This window comes from Babylonia areolata, chromosome 21 (genome assembly GCF_041734735.1).
Source record: "Babylonia areolata isolate BAREFJ2019XMU chromosome 21, ASM4173473v1, whole genome shotgun sequence".
In the NCBI taxonomy this organism is placed as follows: domain Eukaryota; kingdom Metazoa; phylum Mollusca; class Gastropoda; order Neogastropoda; family Buccinidae; genus Babylonia; species Babylonia areolata.
Window position 1 is genome coordinate 7,963,200 of NC_134896.1, and position 8,588 is coordinate 7,971,787.

Consider the following 8,588-nt stretch of genomic DNA (forward strand, 5'->3'; position numbering starts at 1 on the left):
AATGAACATGTGAATGTAGGTTTCTTTTCATTGGCTGTGCTTTCAGTCCCAAAAGACAGACATATTCAGAGCGCTCTGCAGATCAATGAACTGATTGATGAGCCAGACTCTGATGCAGTCATCTGTGAAACCAAAACAGTAATAATGAAAGAATAGGTGTTGACTGTTATGCTGCAAGCTTAATAGCTATTTCATTCAGCTGATGACAAAATGTACACCTTCAGCTGATAGCAAACTGTGTATCTTCAGCTGACAGCAGTGTCTAACCAATGGGACACAGTGTTTGAGGTGTACCTTTATACAGTGTCTGACCAATGGGACACAGTGTTTGAGGTCTACCTTTATACAGTGTCTGACCAATGGGACACAGTGTTTGAGGTCTACCTTTATACAGTGTCTGACCAATGGGACACAGTGTTTGAGGTCTACCTTTATACAGTGTCTGACCAATGGGACACAGTGTTTGAGGTGTACCTTTATACAGTGTCTGACCAATGGGACACAGTGTTTGAGGTGTACCTTTATACAGTGTCTGACCAATGGGACGCAGTGTTTGAGGTGTACCTTTATACAGTGTCTGACCAATGGGACACAGTGTTTGAGGTCTACCTTTATACAGTGTCTGACCAATGGGACACAGTGTTTAAGGTGTACCTTTATACAGTGTCTAACCAGTGGGACAGTGTTTGAAGTGTACCTTTATACAGTGTCTGGCCAATGGGACGCAGTGTTTGAGGTCTACCTTTATACAGTGTCTGACCAATGGGACACAGTGTTTAAGGTGTACCTTTATACAGTGTCTAACCAGTGGGACAGTGTTTGAAGTGTACCTTTATACAGTGTCTGGCCAATGGGACGCAGTGTTTGAGGTCTACCTTTATACAGTGTCTGACCAATGGGACACAGTGTTTGAGGTGTACCTTTATACAGTGTCTGACCAATGGGACACAGTGTTTGAGGTCTACCTTTATACAGTGTCTGCCCAATGGGACACAGTGTTTGAGGTCTACCTTTATACAGTGTCTGACCAATGGGACGCAGTGTTTGAGGTCTACCTTTATACAGTGTCTGACCAATGGGACGCAGTGTTTGAGGTGTACCTTTATACAGTGTCTGACCAATGGGATACAGTGTTTGAGGTGTACCTTTATACAGTGTCTGACCAATGGGACACAGTGTTTGAGGTGTACCTTTATACAGTGTCTGACCAATGGGACGCAGTGTTTGAGGTCTACCTTTATACAGTGTCTGACCAATGGGACGCAGTGTCTGAGGTCTACCTTTATACAGTGTCTGCCCAATGGGACACAGTGTTTGAGGTCTACCTTTATACAGTGTCTGCCCAATGGGACACAGTGTTTGAGGTCTACCTTTATACAGTGTCTGCCCAATGGGACACAGTGTTTGAGGTCTACCTTTATACAGTAACTGGGATACATTGTAGTTCAGGTTTACCTTTATGGTATGTCTGGTGATGGCTTCTGCTGTCTGACTTAAAGCATGGCCTAACGTTAGATTAAAGTCATTATCTTCTTGGTGATCAAACACATGTCAGTTGTTGTTGTTGAGGAAAGTATTCTCTGTTCTGTATACAAGATTGTGTGAAACAGAAGTGTGGATTCTCCACTCTTCGGATGTTACTGTGCAGTGTTGTATGTTCAGTCCATTGGCTTATCATTGCTTTCTGTGTCAGTAGTTTGGTGGTTATACCCTGAAAAAAAAGAGGTTACTTCTGTGATAAATACAGCTTGTCCGTCTGTTTTATTACATTCCTATGATATCTCCTTTTGTTCCCCACAAGACAATTGTTCATCATTGTAATACCAGAAAACCAAATTCCCTTTTCCCCGCAAAACAAATGTTCATCATTGTAATACCAATAAAATAGATGCCCTTTCCTGTACTAAAAAAATTGTTAATCACTGTCATACCAGTGTTACAAACATATGTTATATACCAACGTTAAAACGTCTGCCAGAAAAAGGTGACTCAGTTCTGAAGTGGCGACCACCCTGGAGGCACGGGTTCAAACCTGCTGAGGTCCAGGAAAAAAAAAAAAGGAAAGAAAGAAAAGGCAGCAATACAAGGGCATCCAGGAGTCATGACCTTAGAGTGTAAGGAGTTAAGTGCTGAAACACTTGACTGAGGGGGGCTTCTTCTCTGAAGACCTTGTACTGTCCAGCTCTCCCTACAGTTTCTTATCACTCAACAAACCAAATACCCTTTCCCCACAAAACATGTTCACCATTGTAATACCAGTCTTGTAAGCCTTTGTTATATACCAACAAACCTTCTTCTTCTGCGTTCACTCGTATGCATACGAGTGGGCTTTTACGTGTATGACCGTTTTTACCCCGCCATGTAGGCAGCCATACTCCGTTTTCGGGGGTGTGCATGCTGGGAATGTTCTTGTTTCCATAACCCACCGAACGCTGACATGGATTACAGGATCTTTAACGTGCCTATTTGATCTTCTGCTTGCATATACACACGAAGGGGGTTCAGGCACTAGCAGGTCTGCACATATGTTGACCTGGGAGATCGTAAAAATCTCCACCCTTTACCCACCAGGCGCCGCCACCGTGATTCGAACCCGGGACCCTCAGATTGACAGTCCAACGCTTTAACCACTCGGCTATTGCGCCCGTCACCAACAAACCAAATACCCTTTCCCCACAAAACATGTTCACCATTATAATACCAGTCTTGTAAGCCTTTGTTATATACCAACAAACCAAATACCCTTTCCCCACAAAACATGTTCACCATTATAATACCAGTCTTGTAAGCCTTTGTTATATACCAACAAACCAAATACCCTTTCCCCACAAAACATGTTCACCATTGTAATACCATTCTTGTAAACCGATGTTATATACCAACAAACCAAATACCCTTTCCCCACAAAACATGTTCACCATTGTAATACCAGTCTTGTAAGCCGATGTTATATACCAACAAACCAAATACCCTTTCCCCACAAAACATGTTCACCACTGTAATACCAGTTTTGTACGCCTATGTTATATACCAACAAACCAAATAGTCATTCCCCACAAAACATGTTCACCATTGTAATACCAGTGTTGTAAGCCTATGTTATGTACAAGCAAACCAAATACTTATCAAAAATCCTGTCAAGGCTTGTCAATATTGGACTTTTGTGTTTTGTTGAAAATAAACTAGGAACAAAATGCTGGGTTACATAACATCATTGACATATGTTGCTGCAAATTCAAAGCATTGGTATATGTTGTTGCAAATTCATGTGTGGCATTACCCATTATCATGTGATTAGATATTACCATATGGCTGTTATCAATATCAAAGTGTCATTTGTTTCCAAATGATAACCATTGAAATTTCCACATGTGCAAGCACACACACACACACACACACACACACACACACACACACACACACACACACACACACACACTGATGCACAAAGAAAATAAACAGAATCACAATTACAATATAATTACGTTAGGTAATATTTTATCAAGCAGACTGATATATTTGATGTCGATGTCCCATGAACAAAGAGATTAATTACCATTGGCTTTGTTCATTAAAAAAAAAGGTGAAACTGATTTATGGTACACTTTATTGATGTGAACATGTTGACTAAAATTAGGTTGATTTGTTCAAATTTAGGTATTACATGTATAAAGGTACATCAAAAGAAATCCATATAATTATTGATGCACAGATCCTCTTCTGCTATTCTGGTTTAACTTATTCCAGCAAAAAAATACACATGGTTGTTGTCATTTGTTCTGTTTTATATATATATATATATATGATGATTTTCTCACATGTCCTTTTTCTTTGGTGTAGATACTGGAGTTTTGTTATTGTTCTTGTTACCTGTCCAAAGCTTATCAAAACAATTATAAGATTATCTTCTTTCATATCAGTTGCAGCATATGGAACATTATTATGCAATTATGAGATGATTCCATTTTGAAACTTTTTATGCGATGTCATTGTTTATTTTTTGTGTGTTGTTCTGTATAATTATTAGCATATCTGTTTTTATTGCTCACTTGGAATCATAAAGACAGATTGTTGTTTAGACCCACATCTGTTTTGTTGTTTTTCCACACAGTTTGATTAGCGGCATATTTTTACCAATTTTGATCATGTATTAGCGAATTTGAAAGTCTTAGATACAGTTGCTGCCAACATAAAATGTGATACAGTATACATTTTTCTCATTGTCATAGAAATTGACACATCCATCTACTGACTGACTGTATGAATTATGTTATTGATCAAGGGATGAAGGTTGTTCCTGATTTTATCATGAAAAATAAAAATTGATTGAGTGAATTATGATATTAATAAAGGGATGAAAAGTTGGTCCTGATTTTGCTATCAAAAATAAAAATTGATGCTGTTGACTGCAGCCAGATTGTGTCTTTGTATGATTTTTTGGAGGGTGAATGCCAGTGGTTCTTTCTGACATCAAACATAATGCTTTGTGCCACATAGTATCAGTGTTGCTGGCCAGCTTCTTTCTTTGTGACAGGGTTTACTTACATCATCTGCAAAAAGAACCAGTTAAAGAGAGGCAAGGCTTTCAAGACTCACTTGTGATACACTTTTTTTTAACTTAAAAAAAAAGATTAAATCATTAAAATGTGTTCTGTATTTGTTCTTATAAAGCTTCATGTTAAAAACAGAAGGAAAAAAAAGGCCTGAGCACAGATTCGAACCCAGCATGTTCAGGTAGAAAGATATTGTCTTCATCACTGGACTATGGTGCTTCCAACTCAGCCGTTCAAAAAATCTTTATATACGCATGCTTTCTTAAGGGCGATAAATAGATTTTGGAATTCAAAGTGATAATGCTGTAAAGCCTGCAATAAAGGAGACATTGCCATCGCTGCAATCATGCTGCAACACTTAGCCGTTTTCTAGATAGATCAATGACAAGTTTAGTTGCACTCGCCGGGAAAGCATGAACTTGAACTTGACAGAATCAGTGTGCTGACCTTCTGGCCTTTTGTAAAGAAAGTGCCAGATAGACAGAAATAACTAAATAAGAATGAATGTGTTTGCTTGTAAGTGTATGCCTGCTATCTGTTCACTGGTTACTCCAAATCAGAATGTGTTCTCCCCAAAACACGAAAACAACCCTTAATAGACCACACCCTTTATTTATTGTTAAGAGAGCTATCAAAAGCTGCTGCTTGTGGCCTGGACTGGAATATCATTTTTTATGTGGGGGAACAATTGTAACTTCACCACCGCCAGCTCCTGGCCCCTCACTCAGCACGTCTGGATGGTCCCACCATCAAGTTCAACTTCTGTGCTAATAGCCCGTCCCGATGATCCCACCATCCAGTTCTATAGAAGTCCCGTGCCCAGTCCCTGACACCTCGGCACAAAAAACAAACAAACAAACAAGAACAACAACAACAAAAAACAACAACAACAACAACAAAAACCCGTGGCCTGTCTCTGGCCACTAGATGCCTGCACATTTTAGTATATGTCAGTTCCTTGACTTTCTGGATGCAAACCCCCTCCTTATTTCCAGTCCCGCTACAGACCATGTTTTGAATATTATTCCTAGAAACCTAAGTGGACAAACAAGACAACATAGACACCATACCTTTACAGGCAAAAGTATGTCCCAAACATGGACAGCTTCATGACACCATCTGCCAAACAAATCTGCACCACCTCACCAGCACATCATATTCATAACTCAGTGTGTATGATTACAAAAATGCATGTGAAACACGTGAAACCATTTTTCAAAAAAACAAATTCCAATCCCCGAAATAATACGTTGCCCTGTAAAAAATGGATCTATGGAAAGTAGTATATCAAAAAACAAATTCCAATCCCCGACATAAATGTTGCCCTGTAAAAAAAAAATGGATCTAGGAAAATAGGATACCATTTTCCTTACACCTTTACGCGGTCCATACGCTCCTACTGTTACTGTGGCATGTGTGGGTAGTATAATGCCTACAAACTAACAAAGAAAAAGTGGATAGTAGACAGTTGAAATGCCTTTCCAAAAAGCGTCATGGCTGCTTTTGAACCTATTAACTGATGGGGCTGTGACCACTTCTTCAGGTAGGCTGTTCCAGGTGTTCACGACTCTCTTCCTTCCTTCCATTGAGTGATCCCAGTCAAGAAGTCTCTTGGGAGAAGTACCAGCTGCGTACTGCAAGCCTGCATCTACCCTTGGCCAGTTTCAGGAAGTGCCCCCTGGTGTCCCGACTGGTGGTTTGCTCAAGGCGAGGTCTTTCTGTATCGTACAAACCATGTAAGTACTTGTAGACATCAATCATGTCACCTCGTTTCCTTCGATGCTCTAAGCTTGGTAATTGTAGGTAGGCCATTCTTTCATTATATGGTTTATCTTTTATGCACGCCAACAGCTTAGTGGCTCTACGCTGGACATCCTTAACTCCAGCACACAATGCCTTGTGATGGGGCTGCCATACCGAGTGTCCATATTCCAGAATCGGTCGCACGAGGCTTTTATACAGCTGAATGAAAAGATCTGGGATTTAGGAAATCGAACGTTCGTCGAATGATTCCCACCACTTGGTTAGCCTTTCTTGTTGTTTTCCCGACGTGTTCTTTGAAACAGAGGTCCTTGTCGATGAAGACGCCCAGGTCTTTTTCAACTGTGTTCTCTTGTAGCTGGACATTGAACTGCTTCTCATCCCTAGTCCCTTTCGTATAGTACACTGCCTAAGATTTCTTGGTCTCTAGTTTCAGGACATGGCATTTGTCTGGATGGAAACGCAGAAGCTATAAATTTTGTCTGACTATTCCTGTAGACTGTTATGGTCATTCTGCAGTGCCTCTATCGCCTCAGTTGTGTCGCTGCAATTATAGACCTTAGTGTTATCAGCAAACACCCGCACTGAACTTCTACACACTGTTGAGAGGTCATTTATACACAGTGCAAACATGGTTGGCCTGAATGTCGATCCTTGTGGAATACCGCTTGTGACCCTTGCCTGTTGAGAAATACATCCATTGTGCGAATAAAGCGTGTACATAACGTGTAGGCCTTTTGGTTTGTGTTGTGCATTAGTAAAGCGTGTACATGACGTGTAGGCCTTTTGGCTTGTGTTGTGTGTGTTAGTAAAGCGTGTACACACATGTAAGCCTTTTGGTTTGTGTTGTGTGTCAGTGAAACGTGTACGTATGTGTAGGCCTTTTGGTTTGTATTGTGTGTGTTAGTAATGCGTGTGCATACATGTAAGCCCTTCCCCTCTCTCTCTCTCTTCCTCTCTCCTTCACCACCCTCTCTCCTTCACTAACCCCCTTTTTTTCGTGTGTATGTTCAATGCACGTGCATCTCTGTGATTTATGTGTGACATGTTCCTGCTTCTTAAACATTTTTTTTTTTTTAACTCTGAGGAGTTCAGAAATTTATGTAGTTAGGGGGGAAGGATTTCGCTTTGCTGTCGATGCCAAGCTCTCTCATGAGACGAGCCAGCGTGTGAGCTGTTGGGTGCCGTCTTGGTAGAAGTAGTGGGGTGTTTCCTGGTCATCCCCTTCTGTGTGGGGGTCTGTGTTTTCTTCCTGGGCCAGTGGTGTGCCTGTGTACTTACCTGGTGACAGATTTTCCCTGTGACTTTTCCCTTCGAGCCACTGCCTTCAACGGAACTCCAGGATCGACACTGGAACAGTCTTCGTTCCCCTTCCAGTTTGTCCTCTTCGGTTGTTCCTCACTCCCGCTCCCACTCCACACTTCCAGCGCCCCTTTCCCTTTCTCCCTCTCACTCCATCCAACTGTAACCCCCAGGTCTACAAATGACATCCATCTTAAACTGTCAGGTGAAGTTCGCCCCAGGTGGACTCTGGCAGTGTCACTGAGATGAACTGGTGCCGCAACTGACTACATAAAATTGCGAAGTGTTGAATCTGAAATGGAATTGTGCTTTAGTTACATGGGGGTAATATTTGTGTGTTTGATTTATTTAGGGTGATCACAAGTAAAGAACTGAGCTGAACTTTTCTGCGACTGAGTTGTTGGGACGTTAGTTAGTCTGGGAAGGGTGGGGTTGCATGGGCAACCCCTTATGGGTTGTGCAGTGACAAGCAGTAACAGCATTTTTTTTTCTTTGTTGCTTTTTTTAAATCTTGATGTGATCTGGTTTTGGGTGCATGTTTTGTTGTGGAGAGGCTGTCTGCCGTGTGTGTAGGGGGTGTGTTGGTGGGTGTCTGTGCATTCATGTGCCTGGGTGCGTGTTGCAGGGATGCATTTTCTGGAGGGCCTCATTGGTGGGTGGGTAGTTTCCAACATTCAGTTGCGCGAGTTTTTAACGTGATTCCGTGTGTGAGTGGGTGGGGGTAAGGGGTGGAGGGGAGTATTGAGGGGGAGTGGGGAATGAAATGTAAAGCGCTTTGAGCAATATTTCTGGAGAAATGAGCCATATAAATGTCCATTATTATTATTAAAACATGTGTGTAGCGCTTGTTATTTGGAATTACCCTATAGTGTGCTGCTTTTGTATTCTAAGACAGAGATTAAACCAGTATGGCAGTGGAGCAACTTCTTCTGTGCTGTATGCAGGGAATAAATGTGCACAATGTGTATACAT